This window comes from Muscardinus avellanarius (genome assembly GCF_963383645.1).
Source record: "Muscardinus avellanarius genome assembly, chromosome: 3".
NCBI classification, from domain to species: domain Eukaryota; kingdom Metazoa; phylum Chordata; class Mammalia; order Rodentia; family Gliridae; genus Muscardinus; species Muscardinus avellanarius.
The window spans coordinates 165,507,387-165,533,853 of NC_137788.1; positions in this window are offsets into that span (position 1 = coordinate 165,507,387).

Genomic DNA, 26,467 nt, shown 5'->3' on the forward strand with positions numbered 1-26,467 from the left:
TTGTGTTTGTTTATGCAAACGCAAATGAGAACACTGCATTCCAGCTAGAAATTACAGATTCTTCTTAGTTCGTTTATTGGGCTTTGGATTCTGGTGTGACATGATAGATGAATATAAATGCTCCCAGGCTGATTTCCATTATTGAGCAAGCTTGTGTCTAATGCTGCACTTTTAGAAGGTAAAAAAAAGGGCATATTCTTGGGCTTTGGAAAAAGTACAATTCCCAGAGAGTGCCTGCACCTGCCTGTGTGCTCCCCTCTGCCACCAGCTAGAGCAGCCTGTCTACGTATGAGAGTCACGCCACTGAAATATAATTACTGCATGGGCTTTGGCTTTCAGCCAGAAGGAAGGAAGTTACAGCAAACATAACCTTCATGGTACCGAAAGAAAAAACCCAGAGAAGCTATGATATCGGCAATGTGGTGGTCATCATGTTTAAACGCAATGGACAACGAGAAACACAAAGAAATCTAGATTAATTAAACTATGGAAAGGTCTGATGAGTTCTTCCAGGATAAGAAGAGACCCATGAGTGCATTCATTCTTAGGCACAAGCAGCGCAAAGCGTAAACTTAGACAAGGATAAGGATAAACATGCCCTGAGCATGGCCACCGTCTCACATCTGAGCATGGTGTACCATGATCAGAAACCTAACCAGCATTAGCACAGCAGTAGACATGCGTATCGATGGAACAAAGCGGACAGCACGCGTTGGTCAACATAGATATGTTAACTGATTTGCCACAAATATGACTGCAACCCATGAAGGAAGGAGGCTGTTCACAAAAGTGCCAGAACACTGGGAGACACATAAAGAGTGATTTAAAATTGATTATGGGTATAAATAAAAGATAAAACTGTAAAGTCAAGAAAAATGTAGAATCTCTGCATATTCTTGGGAAAGATGAATTGTGTCTGGACTCAGAAAATAATACCATAGGGCCTGGGGACATTGCTCAGTGGTAGAGCACATGCCCAGCATGCAAAGGTCCTAGGTTCCAGCCCCAGCCACAGTAGGAAGAAAAAAGAAAAAAAGAAAAAAGAAAATGATACCCCAAGTGAAGGCTCAGAAGCAGAGTTCTCTCTGGCTCTCCTGGCCTCCCATTCCTCACCCTTCTTTTTCCCCTAAGGCCAGCTATGGAAACTAAAATTTCTTCTCTTCAAAGTGGATCACAGAAATTGGAACAATTTTGCCCCAAAGCCAGCCATAAAAACTAAAAATATCACTGTAAAGTAGTTCTCTGAGTTAACTTGTTTGGTTTCATTCCAGAAAGAGCCCCACCCCAAGCAGAAGGAAGGAATGGGGCATGAGGGGCCAGGAAGAGGCTGTAGAGACAGGCTCTCCAGACTTGCCCTCCACAGCCTGTTGCTGCTAGTTCATGCCCTTTGTCCAGTCAAAGGTCTACGCAGCTGTTCAGGCCTCACTCAACCTATCCATGAGCCTCGACAGCTTACCTCGCAGTCTTGGGGTTTTGGGGTCTTCAGTCTGAAGGCTCCTACGTCGTGCAATATTCTGATCAAATAAATCAGTCATGCTTTATTTTCTCCTGCTAATATGTCTTTTCTTGTGGGGTTTTCCACTGTGACCTTTCATGGGTAGGAATCATCCTCTTTTTATGCATCTTCAGACATAGAATGCACTAATTATTTTTTTAAAAAGGCAAATGATGTTACTCAGGAAACTGAGGCAGGATTGCTTAAGCTTGAGTTGTGAGGCTAGCCTGGATGATATAATGAAACCCTGTGTCTAAAATAAAATAACTTTTAAAAAAAGAAATGATAAACACCATCACAATTAAATTTGTACTCATGTAACAATATCATTAAAAAGTAAAAAGAGAAGCCACAGACTGAGAGAATGTATTTGCAATAGATATATTTGAGAGAGTATATCTCATGTTCTACATGGTCTATATAATATAGGATATATGCCACCAAATATGTATATATCCTATGATACGATATAGTATATACATATCTATCAACTATACAACATATGTGTATTTATTAGGTAGATATACATATATGTGTTCTATATTATACATATAGACATAAATGTATATATTCTATTAGATGTCTCTACTTTGAATATTATTGCCCAGTATTATGGCTTGTCTATATATGTATATGTATTTATGTATATATATTGTGTATGCATGTGTATACATCTACGTGTGATATAAATTCTGTTAGATATATTTTAGTAAAGGATATATATGTATATATGTTCTATATAAGATCATATAAATATATTTATCTTATACATAATATATATTCTTTTTATACATATCCTAATTTTAAAATATCCACCTTCTAAATGTCATGATATTACATGGGCTCATGGAAACCCCCTTCAAAACTGCGAGTTTGGTTTCTGACTTCAGAGTGCTTGTCCCCTGCTGTGTCCATATGCCCATTCTGCAGCTCGGGCAGAAGCACAGAGATGCCAGTAGAACAAGGACAACATCTCCTGTCTACAGAACATCTCAGCTTTTCTTCCACATTGTTAAAAATAATCTCATAAACCAGAAAATCCAGCAGGGGGGTGTAGAATTCTAGCTTATAGGATATTACCTATGTCCCTGGAAAGGGAGGTTTCTCTCTATGGCCACAATGTAGGAATCCCACTTCACACTGACCGTGGAGTAAAAGTACCTTTGAGGTGCCATGGTGCCCGAGCAGTGATGAATGGATTCTTTCTCTCTGAAAGAGGTCATTCCCTTTCTTGAGTTACCTTTAATAAGTGTGTTTTGTGGCTGCTTTGATAACAAACATTGGTCAGGCTGAAATTTCTTTAAATATTTACACTGTTTGAGGGAGTAGCAAATTTTGTTCTAATATTTATGAAAATAAACAAGTACAACATCATTTTTATAAAAGAGAGTTTCTTTTCAGGGAATAAAGCCTATGGCTTTCAAAAGGGCCAAAGTTTTAAGAGTACAAGTTACACAATAATATATGTTATATAATAATAAAAGCACCTCGGATACATGTCTGATTGTGTGTGTGTGTGTGTGTGTGTGTGTGTGTGTGTGCACGCACGCGCGCGCGCGCTTCTAGGGGTGGAACCCAGGGCATTCTACCTCCAAGATACACCCCTAGCCTTAATTTTTCTTTATTTTTGAAACAGGGTCTCACTAAGTTATGGAGGGCCTCACTGAGTAGCTGAGGCTGGCCTTGAACCTGCGGTCCTCCTGTCTCCGTTTTTCAAGTGCTGAGATTACAAGCGTGCCCCACCTGCCCCGCTTGGTAGTAGTCTTATGTCAACTATATGTAGTACATACACAAACACTAGTGTACATGTAGTATTTTGTAGACTCTTTCGTATATGGTCTTCCTTTACTCCTAAGGAGTTTATAACTTCTCTGTGTCTTATTTTCTTCACTTGTTACAGCTTTTCATCCTACTGGGTTTTTTAAGGATTAGATGAGAGGACCCTGAATCCTACACAGTTGGCATGCGGGCAGCCAGGGGTTATTCTTCAAGGGGAGAAGCTTCTCTCCTTCAGCAAAGGACTCTTGGCAGAGGGGATATACCTGTCTCAAAGGAGGTCTTTATTCAGAGCCCATGAGGGGCAGCAGGAAAAGTTTAGAAATCGTAACCATAAACTTTCCCCAACACCTCCTCACCAGTTTCCTGTCTTCCATATACTGATGATATAATTTGTATCATCATGTATAATTTATGAATGGGGCATAATAACAGATTAATAACAATGAATTAGAACAACATGCCAGTGTTTTGTAATAAAAGTCAGGACATTTTTGAAAGAGTGGGAACAAATACTAGTATTTTCAGACAGCTATTGACCATAGCTAACTGAAGTCATGGAAAGCTAAAATCTACAGAGAAAAGGGCCTACTGAATAAAACTGTATTTCCTGGTAGTGTCACTTCTTTGATCCTTGATTGACATGAGACGTTCAACCAAGATCACTTATGTGAAACACCCAGCCACATGTGGCATGCAACACACACACACACACACACACACACACACACACACACACACACAGATTTTTCTCAAAAAGCAACTACTAACTACTGTTCATTTAGTGATATGCTCATTTCTTTTCCTGATATCATGGAACTCAGAGCTTCTCATAATAAATGTGTGAATCTTCTCCCTTTTTTCCTTTTCTGAGAAGCAGACCCTTCAGCCTAGCACTCTTTAATAGAAATATGATGCGACCTACATATGAAATTTAAAATTTTCTATGGTACATTAAAAAAAGCAAAAAGAAGGAGGTCAAATTAATTATATTAGTACATTTAATGTAGTGAAATAAATTCAAGCTATTATTTCAACATGTACTTCATATCAAACAATATTAATGAGACATTTTAACTTACTTCTGCCCTATTTAAAATGCGGTGTGCATTTTATATTTATAGTACATCTTAATTTCAAGTGGTCATATCAAGAGGCACATGGCGGCTCGCGGCCATCATAGTGAAGAGCGCAGTGTGGCTCTAAGCCCGTATCAAATGCAAAAGAGTAAGTTTTTAATCATTTTTTGCATTCAAAAAGTATGTATTTGCCTCTGCAAGTGTCATTCATTTCTGAAGTTATTAGGGTTATTAGCAACTTGCACTGAATCATTGTAGTTTTAGCAAGGCTGCCTTCTATGGTAGTGATGGTCACAGTCTTCAGGGATCAGCAGTTATGACGGCCTCTTCCCTCCAGCCGCCCTGACTTTGTGTGCTCCATCATTTTCAAGGCACTTCTGGTCTCACCAGCTACTAGGACAGAGCTGTGGACGCCAAAGCTGTAGCACAGGCTGCGGATTCCTATTAGCCTTAGGCCACAGGAGGAGCCTCAGACAGCCACCGAGCGAGGCAGTAAGGTGGCAGAGCAGAGCACATTGTAAACCCTGGTGCGGGGGTATGAAATGAGATTTATTCATTTCTGCAAAACAAGTGCCACGTGAGTCATTGAAATCATAATGGCATTTCCAGATTCCAGAGCCAGGTCAGTCATGGTGTCAAAAAAATTCCATCCGTAACATTTTTGTGTGTGTGCTGATTGAATTTGGGAGAGTTTCAGAAAAAAAACATGACATGTGGTTTGCATACAAGATGTTTCCCACAGAAGCGCATGTGTTAGACAGTGCAGACAGGTTGGGAGACAGGATGTGGCTGGAGTGGGTAGGTCCCTGGTGACTGTGTCCCTGTCTTTCTTCCCTCTCTCCTCTCTCTTCTCTCTTCTCTCTCTCTCTCTCTCTCTCTCTCTCTCTCTCTCTCTCTCTCTCTCTCTCCTCTCTCTCTCCTCTTTCTTCTTTCTCTCTTCTCTCTTCTTTCTCTCCTCTCTCTTCTCTCTGGGTAGGTCCCTGGTGACTGTGTCCCTGTCTTTCTTCCCTCTCCCTCTCTCCTCTCTCCTCTCTCCTCTCTCCTCTCTCCTCTCTCCTCTCTCCTCTCTCCTCTCTCCTCTCTTCTTTCTCTCTTCTTTCTCTCTCCTCTCTCTTCTCTCTGGGTAGGTCCCTGGTGACTGTGTCCCTGTCTTTCTTCCCTCTCCCTCTCCCTCTCTCCTCTCTCCTCTCTCCTCTCTCTCTCACCTCTCTCCTCTCTCCTCTCTTCTTTCTCTCTTCTTTCTCTCTCCTCTCTCTTCTCTCTGGGTAGATCCCTGGTGACTGTGTCCCTGTCTTTCTTCCCTCTCTCCTCTCTCCTCTCTCTCTCACCTCTCTCCTCTCTCCTCTCTTCTTTCTCTCTTCTTTCTCTCTCCTCTCTCTTCTCTCTGGGTAGGTCCCTGGTGACTGTGTCCCTGTCTTTCTTCCCTCTCTCCTCTCTCTCTCTCCTCTCTCTTCTTTCTCTCTTCTCTCTTCTTTCTCTCTTCTCTCTTCTCTCTCTCTCCTCTCTCTTCTCTCCCTCTCCCTCTCCCTCTCCCTCTTCTTCCCACCACCACAAGAGAAGAATGGCTCTTCCTCTTCCATGATGCCGTAAAGTTCTAGCAATGAGCCATGTCTGTCACGGGCTGGCTAACCTCTGAAACTGTGGGACCTCAAGTCAACCTTTCTTCCTGTAAGTCGCGCTTGTGAGATTCTCAGCAACTACTTGTTGATGGCTTGTTTCGCGTGAGCACAGAAGAGAAGCTATTAGAATGTGTCTGTCTTATTGAATTAATCTTGGACTTGAATACACATGGTTCACACAGTGCTTCTCTGAGCATGAGATTCACCTGAGAACATTTGCTCCTCACTGTCAGTCAGGGAGAGCCCATGTTCTCTGGCATTTAGCTGCGCTCTCCCGAAACAAGCTTTCCAGTCGAGAGCACACACGCTATGTAGGGTGAGACTGGCTCCAGGTCGTTGTTCCCAGGATGCTGAGTCTGTCTTAGGACTCTCACAGTACTGAGTGTCAGAACCACTGGAACCTGTGTATGTTGTCTCTGGCGCTATTTTCGTAGTCCAAGTCCAGCAGAGTTAGCTATCAGCCTAGACAAAGTAAAATAATTTTTTATTTATACGACTCTTACTCTTTGGTCCCACAACTCCTCAAAAGTGAATCCACTTTCTGTGGAATATCCAAGCGGCACTTCAACCTGTGTGCAGAAGGAAAACTTGGGCTCTCAGCTGGAGGAAGAACTGGAAGCTACAGACTCTTGTTGGAAGCACTGTGGTTGCCCACGGGTTTGTGCCAATTTTGGACCTGAAAGTGTGGCTGTTTTCAAAGACAGTTTGCAGAGGAGCCTGGTGAGGAGCCTTGGAGCAGAACAGAGTTCCGTTGCTTCATCCAGAAAACGATGTTACCTTGGTCTGGTGTGCTGAGGTCTCTGCATCTCTGCAAAGCTAGTGCACCGATATCCAGGCTTCCTTCTTTGGAGGTTTGGTTTTGACCTGGAGGAGTGGATTCCGGTGTTTTCTAGGTTGTTCATTGTCCTGGGATTCGACAGATGCCTCAGATTTTCTTGGCTTCCTATTTGCGAAGATGTGGCAGCTGGTGCCCCACTCTACACGAATGTTACATTATTATTTGGCTTAATATGATCAGGGCTTAAAAAAATCCTCTTCTCCCATCAGAGTGTAGTAGTTCCTCTTTAGAGCACCGTGGCTTCTGTAGATGCCGTTCCGCCTGCTTACTGACGATGGGAATGGCGGCACTGTTAGTGCAGAGGTCGTCGATCATCTCAGTGACGCGCCTGAGGTTCACTGATGGACGATCAAGGCACTAAGATGCCTCCTGTGTGAAAGCCATTGAACCACTGAAGCTTCTCGGCTAAGTGCTTTTATTGAACTTCAAAATTTTTAATTAGTAATTCTTGTGGGCACAAGCTACATGTATAGAGAGCAGGACACTTGATTGATAGTTCGGGATCTCAGACTCTACCCTGCTCTTGGTCTCTGAAGCATGGGCTGGCTTGTTTTTGAACCTTTCTGTCAAATAGTTGTAGGAGGGCCAGACAGATCAATGATGTAATCAATGGATGCTTGCTGTGTGCTTTCCGGTGCTGGATGCTACTACCGGCCAAGGGGAGTGCTCTGTGAGCAGTGTGGGTGACGAGGAGCGGGTTGTACAGCTCAGACCCAGGTTCATCCTTTGTTTACTGAGTCCTACTGCTTCCTGGGCACTTTCCCCAAGTGCACCTCTGTCCAATCCCTCGGGCCCGGAGGTGGTCTGAGGTTTACTGCATACAGTTTTCCACACATAGACATTAAGAGAAGACTTGGAGAGGTCAGACAATTTCACAAAGTTAAGTCTGGCTTTTCAGTTCAGTTACTTTTTGCTTGTTCTTAGTAGGACTCTTAGGGGTGCAAAGCTGGTAAAGCTTTTGCAAAAAGCTTGAGAATAAAGCCAGCAGAGGCAGGCAAGGGGGCTCTGTAATGGTGGTGTGGAAAGCAAGTTGGGAAAACTCCAAATCCAGTGCAAGCAGAAAACAGTGGGGCACACTCTTCTAGCACCTTCTTTGTTTATTCAGTAACAGGTGACACTTTTTGGCTATCATTTGTCTATTAATAAAGCAAGTATTTTAGATTCAGTTGTGGAAAACTGTATTTAGGAAAGAGTAACAGATTAATAACTGCAGGCAAAATGTTATTGGAAACCATTAAGCAAGAATTTACAGGAGAGAGAAAGGCCGGCTGTCCTCTCATCCCACGCTGTGCCGTCGCCCCTGGAAACAGCAAGCTGCCAATGAGAAGCCAAGCTGAAAGTAAGGCCTGCCAATCACAGGGCTTCTCACAGAAGGACTTGTGGGTGAAGCCCAAGCATTGTGTCTGAGGGGGGACAGAGAAGGGGCTCAGGTCGGGCTGTGTGCTGAATCTAAATGTCTGGCTCACCTGTGCAGAGCAAGAGTTCACCTGGAAATTAGGACAGAATAGAGGTCAAGTCCAATTATCAAACACTTTCTTTTGTTCACAGCTGCAAAACATGTTTTTCAGTAAAACAAAATCAACCCCATTATCATCTGCTACATATTTTAAGAAATAGAGACACTTAGATGCTGGGCACGGTGGTGCAGGCCTGTAATCCCAGTCCTTGGGAGGCTGAGACAGGAAGATCACAGATTCAGTAGTTCAGTGGGGCCCTCTGCAATTTAGTGAGAACTTGTTTCAAAAATAAAAATAAAACATAGGGCTTGGGATGTCGATCAGAGATAGAATGCCCCTGGGTTCAATTCTCAATACCACACACAATCACAGAGAGGAAGTGGGCTGATAGCAACTCTCCCCTTCCTTCCCTCTGTACACACCTCCTGCCATCCATTTCCTTGTATCATCCTCCTTTCTTCTTCTCTCCTTCCACTTATCCATCCATCCGTCCATCCATCCATCCACCATCCATCCATCCACTCCACTCACTCCACTGATGCTCTAGAAAATATTCCACAAATATATTTTTGTTAATTATAACATTTCAGGGACAGTGGTAGGTACCGAGACTACTGCAGTTTGCAAGAGCATTGTGGCCCCTGTTCCCCCTGGAGTGTGTGTCAGTTTCAGGTGGGTAGAGACATGTGACGGGCCAGTTTCCTTGCAGCGAGAGCAGGAGATGCCTTCTTTGCAGAGGCAGAGTCCCTCGCTAATGCTCCCATGGCTGCTGCCACTGCACTGCCCTGTGCTCAAGACTTCACGTGGACTGACTGACCTGACCCCACCATAACCTAAAGTTCAAGGTGTTCTTATCATCTGCTCTTACAGATGAGAAAACGAAGCTGAAGAGAGAGAAACTGACCTGCAGAGGTGTCCTAACTTGTGGCAGAGGGCAGGGGCACATTTCTGGATGCAAGCGGCACCACCTCCTTCTCCTCCCTCCTGGCTCTCCCCGATGTCTTTCCTGCCTCTCTGACAGTGTCTCTGCTGCATTCCACTTCGCCTCCCCAAAGAGCCTAAGATATGCATGATCACTACAGTAAAAGTCTATTTGCAACAGGAGCTTGGGCTATGTTGTTAAGAAATTAAAATATCACCAAAGTTGGGAATGTCCTTTTCTTCCTTCATTTCCCTGTTTTTTCTTTTCTTTTTCTTTTTTTTTTTTTGGTTTTCGTTTTTTGTTTTTGCAGGAATGGGAGGGACTGGAGAAGCTACAGGACCTCTGAGACAAGGCGTTTGGAGAACCCAGAAAACCTCCCAGATCAACAGTGCTTGGGCTGCAGCTGCCAACAGCAACATCTGGTCCAAGTAACCAAGAGGCGCCGGAGCCTGAGCCTGAGTGCTGAGCACGCCCATTGCAGGCGGGCGCTGACCATCCTGAGCTCTCCTGGCCCAGTGGTCCTGAAAGCAGTGTTTGGGAGATGTTCTCTGTCCTTCCTCACAGGCCCTAGGTGACTCCTGATGCTCCTCCAGCGTCCTCATCACCTCCTGTCTTCCCGAGCACAGACTCCCTAGTTCCTGCCATCAAGCCGTAGAGCCTTTGCTTTCCTGATAAACTGGCTCCATGTCTAGCAGGGCTTGTCTGTCTCTCTTCTCCCAGAGGAACTGCCCCAAGACTAACCTTCACATTGGCCACCCTGCCATCTGACCCCTGCACCTGTAGACATGGAACATCTCTTCTTTTTTATACTCAGCATTCAACTGGATCCTTGGAACATGCTCCATTCCTGGTCATGTTAGTCTGGTGGGCACATTGGCACTCTGGGGGTCTAGGGATAGAACCCAGGGTCTCACACCTGCGAGGCAAATACTCTACCATGGATCTACACCCTGGCTTGATGCCAGCAGTTTTAGGGTTCCTCTTGGTGTCCTCATAATGTCTCTGATGGCTCTGGCCTTTCTCTCCATGTGTCCCCCTCAGAAACCTCAAACCAACCATCCCATAGCCTTAGCTTTTGTGTCTACCAACAAGATTTTAGGGTTGGTGTTTGAGCATCTTCTCTCCAAAGCTCAGGCCCTGCACTTCCCCCTGTTGTGTTTTCTTATTAAACCCCAAACAGCCTCAAAGTAAACTTCCCCTTTCCACGCCCACTGGTTCCCTCTCAGATTACGGAGGTGGTCAAATAAGTCTCTCTATATTGAACGTTCAAATCCAATAGGTGGATTAGTAAAAAATGGAATCCTTCTCCTCCTCCCACGGAGAGCCTGGTTTTTAATTCTCCTGTTCCTTTGCCACGTGGTGATTGGATGGCTCCCTGGTTTCTTATCCCCCCTTGACACTCTAACCTCCTCCCATCCATTTGCTGTCACACTCTAACCCAGGCTACCATTACTGAAAGTCTTAATTGTAATTGTATTTGTTGGTATCTCTTAGCCCTCTGTACATACCATGCTATTCAACACACAGCTTGGAAACTCCCTAGAAGAACACCTTGGTCATCATACCCTCCTGCTTAGAGCTATCGATTGCTCTTCTTGTTTCTGCAGGGTCTGGGAAACGTGGCTACAGCTCACAATCTCAACCACATCTTCATCACAGTTATGCCTTATATATCACTTCTTAAAAAGTACATTAAAGAATAACAAAAACAAGAAAGAACCCGCTGCTTTATTTGCTCATCTGTGCCAGGTAGTTTGAAGAATGAGAAATAACAGAAATTTTTGTCTCAATAACCTGAATTTCTAGTTTCTAGTTTCAGGCGTGTATAGTCTATGCAAGCATAGTATATACTGTTTGTTTAAGCAAGCTGATAGTGTGATGGTTTATATCATTTACTTCAAATGAAACTGAAGTTTTCAAGATTTGGTTTTTGCCCCAATTTTCTTTCTGGTGTGAATGAAACTTTAAAAGGCCTCAATATATTTTAATTATTGTATATTTTATATAGACAATGTGTATCTATCAAGACTTATGAGATGCCACAGAACACTCCCTGTTCTCTAACTTTATGTTTCCAGGCACTTGAGGTTATTTGTGGAAAAAATTTTTATATATATAAACTGTCTTTGGTTACAAACAATTTCTTATTTCACATCAGTTGCCCTCATACAATGATTAAGAAGCACGAGAAGCTTAAAAGTGAGTGGGGGAAACATAGGAGCACGTTCTTAGCACTGGAAAATTTCTAGATTCAGTTTTGCAAGCCCTTGTTCAGGATTCACAGTGGAGAAGGAATCTGTAAGATACACTTGGTGATTCCAAAAGCGAGTGTGATGGCGCCTCGACACGAGGCGTCTGGACTCACACATCAGCTACATATCTGGCACACTGACTCAGTGCAGGTTTGGCACTGGTGGAGAAGAACAGGATGTTTTCACACACTTAGTTCCATGTGCTCCTCTTCAGACGTCTGTCAGTGGCTGTGTCTGCCTCCAGGGCTGGTGGAGCAGGACCAGGGCTCCATCTCCATCACCTTCAGCCTGGTTATGTTATTTTTTTGTTTTTTAGTGTGTGGTACTGGGAATTGAACCCCAAGGCATTCTGTCTCTGAGCTACACCTCAATCCTATTATTATTAATATTAATTATTATTATTATTTTAAACAGAGTCTTACTAAGTTGCAGAAAACCTTGCTAAGTTTCTGCGGTTGGTCTCAAACCTGTGATCCTCCTGTCTCAGCCTCCCCAGTACTGGGATTACAGGCATGTACTACCAAACCTGGCTCTGGTTGTGTTATTTAGTGAGTGTGTGTGTGGTAAAGTGTGAGCGCTCACTCAACAACGGTGTTCTTCTATGAGAAACAAGCAAGAAAAATTAGAGTTAATTTTGAAGTGACGGTGCTACTAACCTGTTGCATCTCTGTGCTAAAACTAACAGTACTAAAATGTAGTATTTTAAAAACCCAAATAGGTTTTTAAATTGTATAACCCCCCCCCTCCAAATTCCATTGCTCACAATTCTGAATACCCTGTGGCCTTGTGGCGTGCCTGCTTCTCTGGCCTGCCCTGTCCTTGCAGTCTGCCCCTCTGCGCTTCTTCGGCACCATGCGCCTTTGGGCGCTCACCACGCCTGCCTCGGTGCACGGAGCTCCCGGGCGCCCAAGCCCATGCGGCGCTCTCGGTTGAGTGGCGGTGCTTGTTCCCAACTTTCATCCGCTGAGCCGGTGAAGCCCGAGAGTAGCACATGCCCCTGGCCACCGCCTGCTCCGGCGTGAATGTGATTCCTGTCCACCTAGCTCATGTTGAGGCTAAATTCCCCAGTGCAGCAGTGGAGCAGAGTGTGGCCTTTGAGAGGTGCCTGAGTCCCGGGTGCGCGGCCCTCTTGAATCGCTTAAATGCTGTGAGGAGACTGAGTTCGTTTTCTGGAGACTGGACTCGGTCTCGGTGGAATGAGTCAGAACTCACAGTACGGCTGAGCTCCTTCCAGAGTGGGTGTTACAGAGCGGGCCTGGCACCTCCTCTGGGCTCTCCTTTCACTCACCTCTGCTTTCTCTTTCTGCTTCTCATGAAATGACTCGGGATGAGACCCTCCCTAGAAGCCGACCAGATGCAGCTGCCCAATCCTGGATAGAGCTGTGATCCCAGAAAACCTCATTTCCTCATAAACCTTCCTCCCTCAAGTATTTTATTATAGCAACACAAACACAGACCAAGTTGCCTTCGAAAGCAGAGCTTACACACCAGGAATGTTCAAGGTCACTGGAATGCACACAACTGCCGAGTCTTGCCTGATCTCAGACCTGAATGCTTACTAGACATTATTATATTTGTGTAATGTAATCAGCTTTCTGTTTCCATGACTATGTATCTGAGATAATCCATTTAAAATCAGTTGCCAGGGGCAGGTGGTGGCTGCAGGAGGTGAGACGCCCAGGACGAAGCAAGTATGCTGAGCCGCTGTCTGGAGGAGATCAATCAGCTGCGTCAGCCTTGGCCAATCCCGTATATACTCTGGACAAGATGGCGCAAGGCCACGTCAATGTGGAAGTGCGCATGCGTGGTAAGTTCTTGGCGTGGACGGGCGCATGCGTGAATGTGCACCTAGACAGCATGACGTGCGCATGCGCATTGTGCGTGGCCTGGTTACCGTGGTTGCCAGAACGCTAGCTCATCCACAACACCGCGGAATTACAACGCGTGAGCGCCCAAGTGCGGCTGCTTGGGCTCGGCGAGGTTGTGTCCCGGCCGCCGGCCTGTACCCCCCCTGCCCCCTCACACCGGGAAAGGTTTGTTTTGGCTCCTAATTGTAGGGATTTCAGTTTGTGGTCACCAGGCTCCATTACTTCTGGGCTTGTGATAAGATATCCACTCATGGCGGAAGCACGGGGTAGAGGAAGTCTGTGTGGCTTGTGGCGGAGAACAAAGGAGAGAAAGAGCCCAGAGTCTGCAGTCCTCTTCAAGGGCACACCCCACCCACAGTGACCAAAACCTCCCACCAGGTCTCACTCCTGAAGGGGCCACCACCTCCCGGAGCACTAGGGGTTATAACCTTCAGGGAACATTTTAGAGCCAAACTATAGTAATAGTGAAATATTATGCAGCCCCTAAGACAGGCGAATTTGCCAAGAGCATTGTTTCTGTGAGAACTCAGTTGAATGCTTTTCAAAAACTGGGTATGACTGCTATGGAGAGGGCTCACCACAACCTGAAACAATTCTTTGCTAAAATTTCTCTGCAGATATCTTCACATATTTTATTTCACTTAGGATCCCAGCTGGATCGTCGAAATCAAGACATTGTGTTCATGGTTAATGCAAGGTAAACCGAATGACAACCCTACTCAGGAGCTCCTCCTGAGAGCGGTGACTCCAATCCCAGTGACCGAGGGAGAGGGAGTCTGTGGTAAGAGGGCTGGAGCTTGAGGCCAATTTAGCTCAGCAGTTTAGCGAGGACTCATTTCAAGATAAAATAACAAGGGTTGGAGGTGTGGCTCGGTGGTAGATAACTCCTGAGTTCAATCCCTAGCATGCTTGCCCCCCCCCCCCTCTCTCTCTCTCTCTCTCTCTCTCTCTCTCTCTCTCTCTCTCTCTCGCTTGCCCTCTCTCTCTCTCTCTCTCTCTCTCTCTCTCTCTCTCTCTCACACACACACACACACACACACACACACACATTTCTTCTATAACATAAGATTTGTGGATAAGTACATAATTTCAAATTTGGACCTGAAAGTTTTTATTTATTTATTTATTTATTTTTGGTGGTACTGGGGTTCCTGGAAACCCTTCTACCTCCGGGCTACACTCCCAGACACCTGTTTTTATTTATTTATTTATTTATTTATTTATTTATTTTTGGTGGTACTGGGGTTCCTGGAAACCCTTCTACCTCCGGGCTACACTCCCAGACACCTGTTTTTTATATTTTTATTTGGAAACTGGCTCTCTTAAGCCAGTGAGGCTGGCTTCGAACCTGCGCAATCCTCCTGTCTCCGCCTCCCACGCAGGGATTACAAGTGTGTGCCACCACACCCGGCTGGACTTGAAAGTTTTTTTAAAGGGTGTTTTGATACTTTTAGTAAGTTCTTAACTTATATGACTTTTAAAAATTAGTGACACAGATACTGAACCCAGTGGTGGCTGCTGGGTAGGGAAGGGGCTGTCTAAATCCTTTAGCAACTTCCCTGGATTGGTGCTAATTGTGGACATCAGAGAACCATCCCCAGGCCCTGAGAGGATGCCAACAGAAGATTAGCATTTTTTTCAAAACTTATCCGCAGCATCACCTCCCACATTGATTTGAGTAATCTGTGATTTCTCCTATGAAACCTTGCAGCCAGCTCTCCTTCCTCTCTTGTCCACGTTTGTCCTCGTACACCTTCTTTACTGCTCATTTACTATAAGCATTTAGTCAGCGTTTGTCATCCTTATCTTCTTGTTTCCAGCATCTCCAACACCTCTGCCGTGTAAGTCCATCCCTTAAAGGGACCCATCTCCATAGTTTTCTGCTTGTGGCCTCAGTCTCGTTTCCTGATGTTAAACTGGGACATGACGAAGTGAGCAGCTTCAGGAAGAATCCCAACACGAGAACGAGAGCGGTCCTGAAGAGAAGAGTAAGTCCTCAGTTGAGACAAGGAAATCTAAAATAGCACGTGGGAGAAATGTTGAACTTCAGATTATGATTTGGCCTTGAATAGCATCTGAAGAGAAGTGAAGCTGACTTCTAAATGAAGTCTCGGGAAAATCTTAGACATGAGTATAGACACTAGCGTTAATGCTCGCCAAGAAAGCTCTTGGGTGATGGAGACTATAAAATTTGCCTCCTGGTCTATGCCTAAAAGTAGCTCCCTTGCAGAGGAAATTGCTGCAGGAAATCCTCATGTACCGTATGTATCTTCAGGGCTAGAGGAAGGCTATCGGAAAGGACTGTTTCTTTTCTTCTAGAACAGAGTAACATTTGGTGTGAGCTTGCCTGGAAAAGATGTGTTTATGGAACATTTCTAATTATTTTGTGTATGGTACAATGTGTACAAGTCATTTCTCTTGCTTCTGAAACTTACCGACTCAATTGGCAGGAACCCTGGGCCGAAGAACCTTGCTGCTCTGCCGCTGCTCGCCTCTCCGTACACACCTTCCCCCAGGGAGCCCCTGGGGGCGGCATGGGAGGGTGGGGAGAGTGGGTTCTTCTCCTGTTTGTCTCAGGCTGCAAGTAGTGGATTTTACAAATAAGGCATATGTTTTGTAGAGGAGTAAACATATAAGTTCGGTTTCTCACAAATCTGTGATTTCTAGGATCCTGAATTCTTCAATTCTTCCATCCATGCTTCTGTAAGTACACAAGCACACACGTAATTTATGTAAATTATCTCTCTTCCAGTGCTTGCTTACTATTTATTCATTTGTTTATTTATTTATTTGTTTATTTGGTGGTACTGGGGATGGAACCCAGGGGCCGTCTACCTCCAGGCTACACTCCCAGACCTATTTTATATTTTTTATTTGGAAACACGGTCTCTTAAGCCAGCAGAGGCTGGCTTCGAACCTGCGCGGTCCTCCTGTCTCAGCCTCCCAAGCGCGGGGATGACAATCATGCACCACCACGCCCGGCTACCAATGCTTATGTCTCAGTAGTAACATCAGACAGAGGGCAGTGAGAGGTGTGTGCTGCTGTTACAGATCTCATTGCACTCTCTTAGAAAGTAACAGGGACAGGTCAATTATACATTTGTCAATTGTAAATCGATGTCTTCATTTTGAAGCAGACTTAGACATATACACTCTAGAATCATTTCCATGACTCTTAATCACCCTCTTTAAAAACTCAGCTCCAATTGTAGCCTCAAATTTCATTAAATTTTCAATGAAAAATAATAGACTTAGTGATGTATGGCAGTATCAGAAGAAAGTTGATTTAATTTATTTACTCTCTGGTTTAGATTATGGGATTAGTCCCTCGATGGATGTACTAATGTATACTTTAGTTTTCATCTTCTAAACCTTAAAAAGCAGAGCCGAAGATCTGTGTATATATAATTTGAAAGTAAACCCAGTACCAAAGCAGCCTGCGTTTGACTTTATAAATTTGCTGGAGCTTTGGGAGATAAAATGACTTATGAAGTTTTCTTTGGTACATAAAAGGATCTATACTCCTCTCCCCCACACAAAAAAGAAATGTGCCTTGGATTTTCTTATAATGTAACGAGGATAAATCAAATGCCAAGGATTTTTGTAGAATATGGAACTTTTTAGTTTTATGTAACTACACTGTTAGCACTTGCTAATGAATATGTAAAATGAAAAATATATATTAAAATTATTTTAACGATGTTAAATAAAAACTTGAATGTTTATCCAATGCACATAAAGGTATATTTAATGAGTTGGATACACTTAAATCCAAAGTTTAGAACGTTAACTCTTCTTTACGTAGTTTTTTTTAAGGTGAAATAATTCTTTATTTCCTCAGGATTTGGTAACTTTGTTCTGTGACTTGGCCATGAGAGTTCTGTGGCCATCTTCAGACTTCTAGTTACATTCGTCGGACCTTGCATCTATGCACAAAGAATTGTTGCTGCTCCTTTAGAACACTTTGTTTTTCTGATTAGTAGTCAACACAATATAACAGCACCAATACAATAATTTCTTTGTATCAATCCTCATGATTAAACACATCTCAGAACTAATGCTCTTTATTAAAACTTTGAAAAGGCCAGTGAAACGATGAGGTTTTTTTTTTTTAAATAGGAAAATCATGCTTGATCCTTGGTTTTCATTTGTATTTGAAGACTGTAAGGTGTAAGAGACAAAAAAAACTTTAAAAAGACTGAGTTTAAATAGAAAAAGTTATCTGACAAAAAAATTAGAGGTACAGGGTCTCATGTGTAGCCCAAGTTCTAAGGATCCATTAGGTCTCAGAAGAACATAGCCCCAAATGATCCATAGTCAGGAATTTCTCACACTCATGCGCCTCCCTGCCATGCCTCTCCTCCCCTCCCCTCTCCTCTCCTTTCCTCTCCTTTCCTCTCCTCTCCTCCCCTCCCCTCTCCTCTCCTCTCCTTTCCTCTCCTCTCCTCTCCTCCGTTCCCATTCCCCTCCTCTCCTCTCCTCTCTTCCCCTCCCCTCCCCTCTCCTCTTCTTCATCTACTCTTCTCCCCTCCCCTCCCCTCCTCTCCCCTCCCCTCCTCTCCTCTCCTCTCCATTCCTCCCCTCTCCTCTCTTCTCTCCTCTCCTATCTCCTCTATCATTCCCTCTCCTCCCTCTCATTCCCTTTTTCCACTCTCCTCCATCTTCTCCTCTCTCTTCCCCTCTCCTCTCCTCCTCTCACCTGTCCTTTCCTATTCTCTCCTACCTCTCTCCTCTCCTCTCCTTTCCTCCCTCCTCTCTCCTCTCCTCCCCTCTCTTCCCCACTCCTCCCTTTCCTCCCTCTCTTCTCCTCTCCTCTCCTCTCCTCTCCTTTCTTCCTTGCTCCTCTTCTAACCTCCCCTCTCCTCTCCTCTCCTATTCTCTTGTCTTTTCTCCTCCCCTTTCCTCTCCTCCTCTCTCTTCTCATCTCCTCCTCTCCCCTCTTCTCTCTCCTCTCCTTTCCTCCTCTCTCCTCTCATCCTCTCTTCTCTTCTGTCCTGTCCTCCCCTCTCCTCTCCTCTCCCCTCCTCTCCTCTCCCCTCCCCTCCCCTCCCCTCCCCTCCCCTCCCCTCCCCTCCTCTCCTCTCCTCTCCTCTCCTCTCCTCTCCTCTCCCCTCCCCTCCTCTCCTCTCCTCTCCTCTCCTCTCCTCTCCTCTCCTCTCCCCTCCCCTCCCCTCCCCTCCCCTCCCCTCCCCTCCTCTCCTCTCCCCTCCCCTCCTCTCCCCTCCCCTCCTCTCCTCTCCTCTCCTCTCCCCTCCCCTCCCCTCCTCTCCTCTCTCTCCTCTCCTCTCCTCTCCTCTCCTCTCCCCTCCCCTCCCCTCCCCTCCCCTCCCCTCCTCTCCTCTCCTCTCTCTCCTCTCCTCTCCCCTCCTCTCCTCTCCCCTCCCCTCCTCTCCTCTCCTCTCCTCTCCCCTCCCCTCCCCTCCTCTCCTCTCCCCTCCCCTCCCCTCCCCTCCCCTCCTCTCCTCTCCTCTCCTCTCCCCTCCCCTCCCCTCCCCTCCTCTCCTCTCTCTCCTCTCCTCTCCTCTCCTCTCCTCTCCCCTCCCCTCCCCTCCCCTCCTCTCCTCTCCTCTCCTCTCCCCTCCCCTCCCCTCCCCTCCTCTCCTCTCCTCTCCTCTCCTCTCCCCTCCCCTCCCCTCCCCTCCCCTCCCCTCCCCTCCTCTCCTCTCCCCTCCCCTCCCCTCCCCTCCCCTCCTCTCCCCTCCCCTCCCCTCCCCTCCCCTCCCCTCCCCTCCTCTCCTCTCCTCTCCCCTCTCCTCTCCTCTCCTCTCCTCTCCTCTCCCTCCTCTCCTCTCCTCTCCTCTCCTCTCCCCTCTCCTCTTTTCTTCTTTTTATCCTCTTCCTTCTCTATGGCTTCCTCTACTCTAGACTCCAAAATATAGCCAGCCACAGAATGGAGTCTCAGCCAGACAGATTCTCCTAGCTTATAGTTCAAATTCGAAATAATCTCAGCCTCAGGCCGATCGTGGGGTGAGGCACTCTCCCCAGGGCCCCCCAGGGCCATGTTTAGGGTCTCCCTGTGTCCTTTGTGCACCCTAATGTTTCCATTGGCACCCTATGAGAGGGGAACAGTTAGGAGGAAGGTAGCAAGTTCCCAGAAAGTGTGAAAAATATTGACCACAGCAAAGACAATGAGTTTGGACCGGAGGCTGCTAAAACTATTCTCAATTCTAAAATCTGTAATTCATTAACAGTATTAGACACTCCTTTTTAATTTTTTATTTCTTTTTCATTGATGTGAAATTCAGAAAAACAAAGTTAACTATTGGGCAGTGTACAGTGCAGTGGCATTTGGTACATTAACAATATCGTGCAATCATTTTCTCCGTCCAGTTTCAAAGCATACACCTTACTCCTTAGGTGGTCACTCTGATTTTTCCCTCCCCCAGCACTCAGTAAGCACCACTCTGGTTCTGAATTGATTTATCTCTTTTGAAATTGTGGGATATAAACACAATGGAATTCTATTTAGCAATAAAGAAGAACAAAAATGATGTCATTTGCAGAAAAATGGATGGACCTGGATAACATATTAAGTGAGACAAGCCAGTCATGGAGGTGAAGGGCCTTATGTTTCTCTCATGGGAAGCTAATGAGCAATTGGGATGCAAGAAGGACCTCAGAAAATTGAGGAGAAACCCCAGTGTGGAGTGAGGGAGGTGGACTTAGGAAGGGGGAGGAGGAAGAATTAATGAAGGAACCACTTCTATTGACATGATGCAATATGTGAGAACCACAGTGCAGGTCTCAGTATCTTATATGGGGAAGGGGAGGAGAGGGGAGGGGGCCGGGGAAACTCCTCAGCTGCTGTGTGTAGGTCCCTATCACTGTGAACTGTATTATGTGAGACTATAATGCACCCATAAAAGTATATAAAAAAGAAGAAAATCTTTCACCAGTTTCTAAAATGTCACATACCTCACATAACTTGTGGCAGTGTCAGTAAAGATACATAATTTCTTTTTTTAAATAAATTTTTATTGGTGCGTTGTAGTCATACATCTCAATGGTATAAAAAATTTGTGGAGATATACATACACGCATCACCCAATCAGCCCCTCCCCAAGCTCTAACCCCTCCCCTCCCCTCCCTCCTACCCATGCTTGGCTTCCTGACTGACTTTGATATGTTTGAGTCCATCATGTGCTTTAAAGAGTTTCCCTTATCCTCCCTCTTATCCCCTCAGCTATGTCACCTTCTTTGCTCCTCTAGAGGGTCCCTTCTTCATCTAGAGTTCCTCCTGTTACCCATTTCTCCCTAATATTTTGCACATTAAAGCATCTGATTTCTTATTTTTTGTGACATTTCACTGTAAATGCCATACTTTTGTTCTCCCTTATGGCTGGGCAAAATTCCATTGTGTACATATCCCATAGTTTTGAAATCCACCCATCCGTTGAAGGACATCTTGGCTGGTTCCACAGTTTGGAAATGAAGAACTGTGTAGCTATGAACATCATTGTTCACGCATTAGTTTGGTATTTTGGTTTTCATTCTTTTTGGTAGATACAAGAGGTGGTATTGCTGGATCCTATGGTAAGTTCGTTTTTCCTTCTTCTGAGGATCTTATATATTGTCCTCCAAAGTGGTTGCACCAACTTGCAATCCCACCAACAACGTATTAGAGCTTTTATTTCTCCACATTTATTCCCACTTACTGAAAACCTGAAAGCCAGAAGGTGAGTAACTTTGACAGGATGATCCACTCACAACCAATTTTTTTTTTAACAGAGGTCACTTGGGTCTGGAAATCAGCTGAGAGATTAGGTGAAACAGCTGCAGCTTCTATTGCTTCCTGGCCACACAGTTGAAGAAACCCACTGGCCCTTTGCTGTGAAGCAGGCCCCAGTTCCAGGCCTGCTGTGTAACAGGCTCCAGGCCTGGCCTCACTGGTTTCAGACCCAGCCTCGCCCCGTGGCAAGCTCCAGGCCTGGCTTCACTGACTCTGGACTCAGTCTTGCCCCACAGCAGGCTCCGGGACCAGCCTTTCTGGTTCTGGACCCAGCCTCACCACGCGGTAGGTTCCAGGCCTGGCCTTGCTTGCTCCACACCTGGCCTCTCCCCATGCCAGGCTCTGGTTCCTGTCACTGTGGGCATGACATTTATTTACAGAGGTTCCCATCCCCCCCCCCAAATATATATGTATTAGTAGGAGAAAACAGGATGTGTCATTTGTAGAAGCTGAAAGCTCCAATTCCATTGGAGCAGCAATGGATTTTATCTCCCCACTGAAAGTGGAGGCTCACAGCCTCACCATGGAGAGTGGGATCTGCTGCTCCAAGCACACCCTGACCCCCAGCGCAGTGAGGAGGAGTGCAGCGGCCATGAGCTGAGGTCTCCCGGGACACCTGGTGCAGCAAATCGGCCCAGCAATATGGCGGGCTCCCTCCGACTTGCCTCAGACATTTTCTCACATAGTATGTGTCCAGAATGTCTGCACACTGCGGCAAGAGCAGTCTACTCTTGAGATATTTTCAAAATTTCAAGGTGGTTTGGATTGGATCTGTCTGCCTCTCTGGAATAGTGGCCGCTGCTGCTACCACTATCTTGGTCCATCTCTGCAAAACTTTTTCTTACATAGTATGTTGTTCAGAGTTCCTGAGTATGTGGAGCAGGAACAGTCTACTTTTGGAGAGATTTCTTCAAAAATTCAAGGTGGATTTGGTTGGATCTGTCTGCCTCTCCTGAATACTGGCCGCTGCCGCTGCCTTCTTGGTCTCTAGAGTATGTTGTTAAGTTTTCCCGTGCATGTGTGGCAGGAGCAGTCTGCTTTCTGAGCTCTTCTGGGATATCCCTTCAAATATCACTTTTCTTGCAGTGGCGGGTGCCGCGCTGCAGTCTTGCCTCTAATTCTGCCATTTTCCACTCTCTCTCCTATATTTCAGAAAAGAAGTCATGACTGGAAATGTTTCTGTTTGTTGTCCCATTCAGCTATTAAATACAAATCTGTTTTCCAGGGTTTCTCAGGGGGATGCATGTCCTATTAGGCCACTGCTAACCATGGTCGCTGCTGTAGCTGCAACTGCAGCCACCACCATCCTCCTCCCTCTTCAGTATGTTTTTAATAAAAAAACAACAACAGTGCATGCCTTTTGCAGGAGTTGAGGGCCCAAGTACTTAATAGCAATGTATTTTATCTCCCCGTCAAGAATGGAGGCCCACAGCTTCACCACGGAGAGCAGGTTCTGCTGCTCTGAGCTCGCCCAGCCCCAGTGCTGCCCAGAGGAGCTCAGTGGCAGCAGGAGCACCCTTGGCTCCCGGGCCACGCTGCGCAGACCGACCCAACTACGCAGGCTCCATCTGACATGCCCCGAATATTTTACTTATATAGTATGTTGTCCAGAGTTCCTGAGCATGTGGGTCAAGTGCAGTCTATTTTCGGGGAGAGTTGCTCAAAAGTTCAGGGTAGATTAGAATGAATCTACCTGCCTCTCCCCGATACTGGCTGTTGCCGCCACTGCCATCTTGGCCCCCTTCCGAGCATTTTTCTTACATAGTATATTGTCCAGAATTCCTGAGCATGTGGGGCCGGAACAGTCTTTTTGGGGGAGAGATTTCTCCAACAGTTCAAGGCAGGTTGGATTGGATTTATTGAGTTCCCAAATACTGGCCACTGCCACTGCCACCACCACCATCTCTGCCATCTTGGTCCATCTCTTCTCTCTTAGGAAATCATGGCTATAAATGTATACGTTGTCCCAATCAGATATTAAACCAAAATCTGATGTCTGGGGTTTTTCAGAGGAATAAATATCCTACTTGGACGCTGCCAACTATTGTTGCTGCATGGCGACCATGGCTGTCGTCATCTTGGCCCCTCCATTTTTTTTTTTTTTTTTGGTGGTACTGGGGTTCCTGGAAACCCTTCTACTTCTGGGCTACACTCCCAGATCTGTTTTTATACTTTTTACATTTGGAAACAGGGTCTCTTAAGCCAGCATGGCTGGCTTCGAACCTGTGCGATCCTCCTGTCTCCGCCTCCCAAGCGTGGGGATTACAAGCTTGTGCCACCATGCCTGGCTCCCTCAGTATTTTTTAATAAAAGAAAACAGTGCATGCCTTTTGCAGGAGTTGGGGGCCCAAGTACTTAGTAGCAATGTGTTTTATCTCCCCGCCAAGAACGGAGGCCCACAGCTTCACCACGGAGAGCAGGTTCTGCTGCCCCAGCACTGCACGGAGGAGTGTGGTGGCCGGGAATGCCCTTGGCTCCCGGGATGCGTCGCGCCACCTGACCCTACTATGCAGGGATCCATCTGATGCACCCCAAACATTTTTCTTATATAGTATGCTGTCTAGAGTTCCTGAGAATGTGGGGCAGGTGCAATCTACTTTCATGGAGATTTCCTCAAAAGTTCAGGGTGGATTAGAATGAATTTACCTGCCTCTCCCTGATACTGGCTACTGCCACTGCTGCCATCTTGGCCCTCCTCCCGAGCATTTTTCTTAAATAATATGTTGTCCAGAATTCCTGAGCATGTGGGGCTGGAGCAGTCTTTTTTTTGGGGGGGGGATTTCTCCAATGTTTAAGGTGGGTTGGATTGGTTTTATCTACCTCTACTGAACCCTGGCTGCCACTACCGCCACTGTCTCTGCCATCTTAGTCCATCTCTTCTCTCTTATATTTTAGTTAGGAAGTCATGGCTATAAATGTCTCTATATTGAAAAGTCGGGTCCCTCCCCTACGTGAGGTCAGCGGGAACAGGAGGCGGAACCCCGGAAGCCAGAAGTGGAGATATCCTGAGACTCCAGGTGCCTTGAGACTCCAAACATGGCGAGACTACAGATGTCACAAGAGAATCTGCATGCATATAAAACATCGGTGCCTCTGATCCACCACGTGACTCAGCCGGCCAATCAGGACTATGTGCAACTCTCTAGATGTGTGGCCAGTTGGTCCCCCCCGCTGGCTGACTCTCTGGAGGGGCCGGGTCCGAATCTTATAACCCTGTTGGTGTTTTTACCTCCCTCCCAAACCGCGAAATCTATGTTCATCCTTTTATTCTGGTGCAGAAACCTGGGAGGAGTTTGGGGGTTTTTTTTCTCCTTTTTTCTCTTTTTTCCCCTCTCTTTTTGAGCCCCAAACTCTTTGACCTGCCAGCAGCTCAACCGCAAGGTCCCGTTTTGGTGCTCGGCTTGCAGGTGTGACTTCATCCACCACCGCTGCCGCAGCCGCCACCACCGACATGGCGTGCAGGCTCCAAGCGGCCACTGCAGGCTCTGCCGGCTGCCAGGATGCCAGTTGCACCCGCTCTGAGCCAGGCTCGTTGGGGGTGCATACCCCGCGGTCACTGGTGCCTGCTCAGCCTTCCGACCACCTGTGCAGGCCAGGACCTCCACCCGCCACTTGGACCTCCCACAACCGCTGTTCTGGTTCGGCGCTGGTCACCGCCGGAACCTCTGGTGCATGGCCCGGCCTCAGCGTCCACTACAGCCAACTGCGCCAGGCTTGATTTGCAGGCATAGCTCCATGCGCTGCTGCCGCTCCATTCAGTCCACCCCCAAGCCAGGCTTGCTGGGCAGGGTGCCCCATGGGCTTGCCTCAGCGTCTGCTGCATGCCTAGAAGCCATTTTGTTTTCACACAGTGGGCCCTGGAAGCCACATGGCCTGTGCGCCGCCTGCACCAGCCGCCAGTGCTGCCCACACCAGGCACGGGTGACACGTGTCCTGACTCCACCACGCCCCCAGCAGCTTCTCAGCATTTCTGCCGCAGCCGGTGCTGGCCGGCAACACTTCACTCCAGTAAGCTCCTTCTCCTTCCCTTGGTTAGTGGGTTCTGGACTTGAGTCTTCCGGTCCACTGGGACCCCCAAATCCAAGCGCTTGGTGACCCACTGTTCCCTGGTCCACTGGGACCACCCTCTGGATGATCAGGTCATCCTCCAGTTTTTGAGAAGGGATGGAGATGTCTTTCCCAATCTCTTAATCCCCATTTCCAAACAATTGATCAGGAAAATGGGGATGCCTGTTTCCTGTTCTTCATTTTCACCTGTGAACCAATTATGGGAAGTCGAACCTTTAAACTAGCAGAAGACCTATGCCCTGAGCACCTGTCTGGCCTTGATACGAGTTGGGTAATGGGTTATGGTGGCCCAAGAATGGTTAACAACTTTTGTAAGCAGTCTGGTAAATGGTCGGAAGTCTTTATGTCCAGGCTTTTTTCCCCTGCATTCGGTCCCTCCAAATGCTCTCCCCCATCAGCTGCCATTTTCCCGCCAGCCGCCATTTTGTGATGATGTGTAGTCGCTGCCTGGTGATTTCACAGTCACCATCTTGTTTGCCATCTTGTGACAATACATAGTCGTGACGTTGTGCAGTCGCCATCTTGGCCTGCTCCAGCCTGCAGTTTTGCTGAGTCACAGGCACAGTCCACAGTTTTTGGTGATACGTGGATGCCAGAGTCTGACCGGCCTGGCTTGTAGGCCCCGCTTTCTGTGGACACTGACTTACAGGTTCTCTCCTCACCGCCCTGGTCACCATCCTACCCCAGGACAGCCTCCCACTCTAACCTGCTCTGTTTCCCCTGCCTTCCTCCATTAAGGAACCAACTCAGGAGGCTTTTCAGAATAAAATTAAGGCTGAGGATGGGCCTCAAACCCCTATCCGAGATTTGGTTAACATGGTATGTAAAGCTTTTAATTCTAGAGAAGAACAGGCGGAGATGGAGTACACACTCCAACTTTTCCAAAAGGCAGATCCCTGGTAGCTGCCCTTCAGCTGGCGGTGGCGGCTCAGCCCTCTGGAGCGCCACCTAGGGGTGAAGGACAGCAATGACGACTACCTCCAGGAGCCTGCCTTAAGGGCAGCAAGGCCACACCCACCAATCAGACTGTGCCTGGCGTGTGGCCAGGAGGGACACTGGATCAGTGCCCTTGGAAAAGTGGTGAGCCTCAGGTACCTCAAACAGGGGGACCACCTTTCCAGACCAGGCCCCGTCGCTGGCCCTACTCGGCCTGGTCGAAGACTGACGGCTTCTGACCCCTCAACCTTCATCCTCCTTGCCAGCCCAGGGTAACTCTCCAGGCAGTGGGTAAGCCAGTCTCCTTTTTGGTTGCCTGCTCAGTCCTTCCATCCTTTCAGGTCCTAGTTTTCTTTTTCCGATCTTGGTACAGGGGATTGACAACAAGCTCTCCTGCCCACACACTACAGGCCCTCTTTTACAGGACA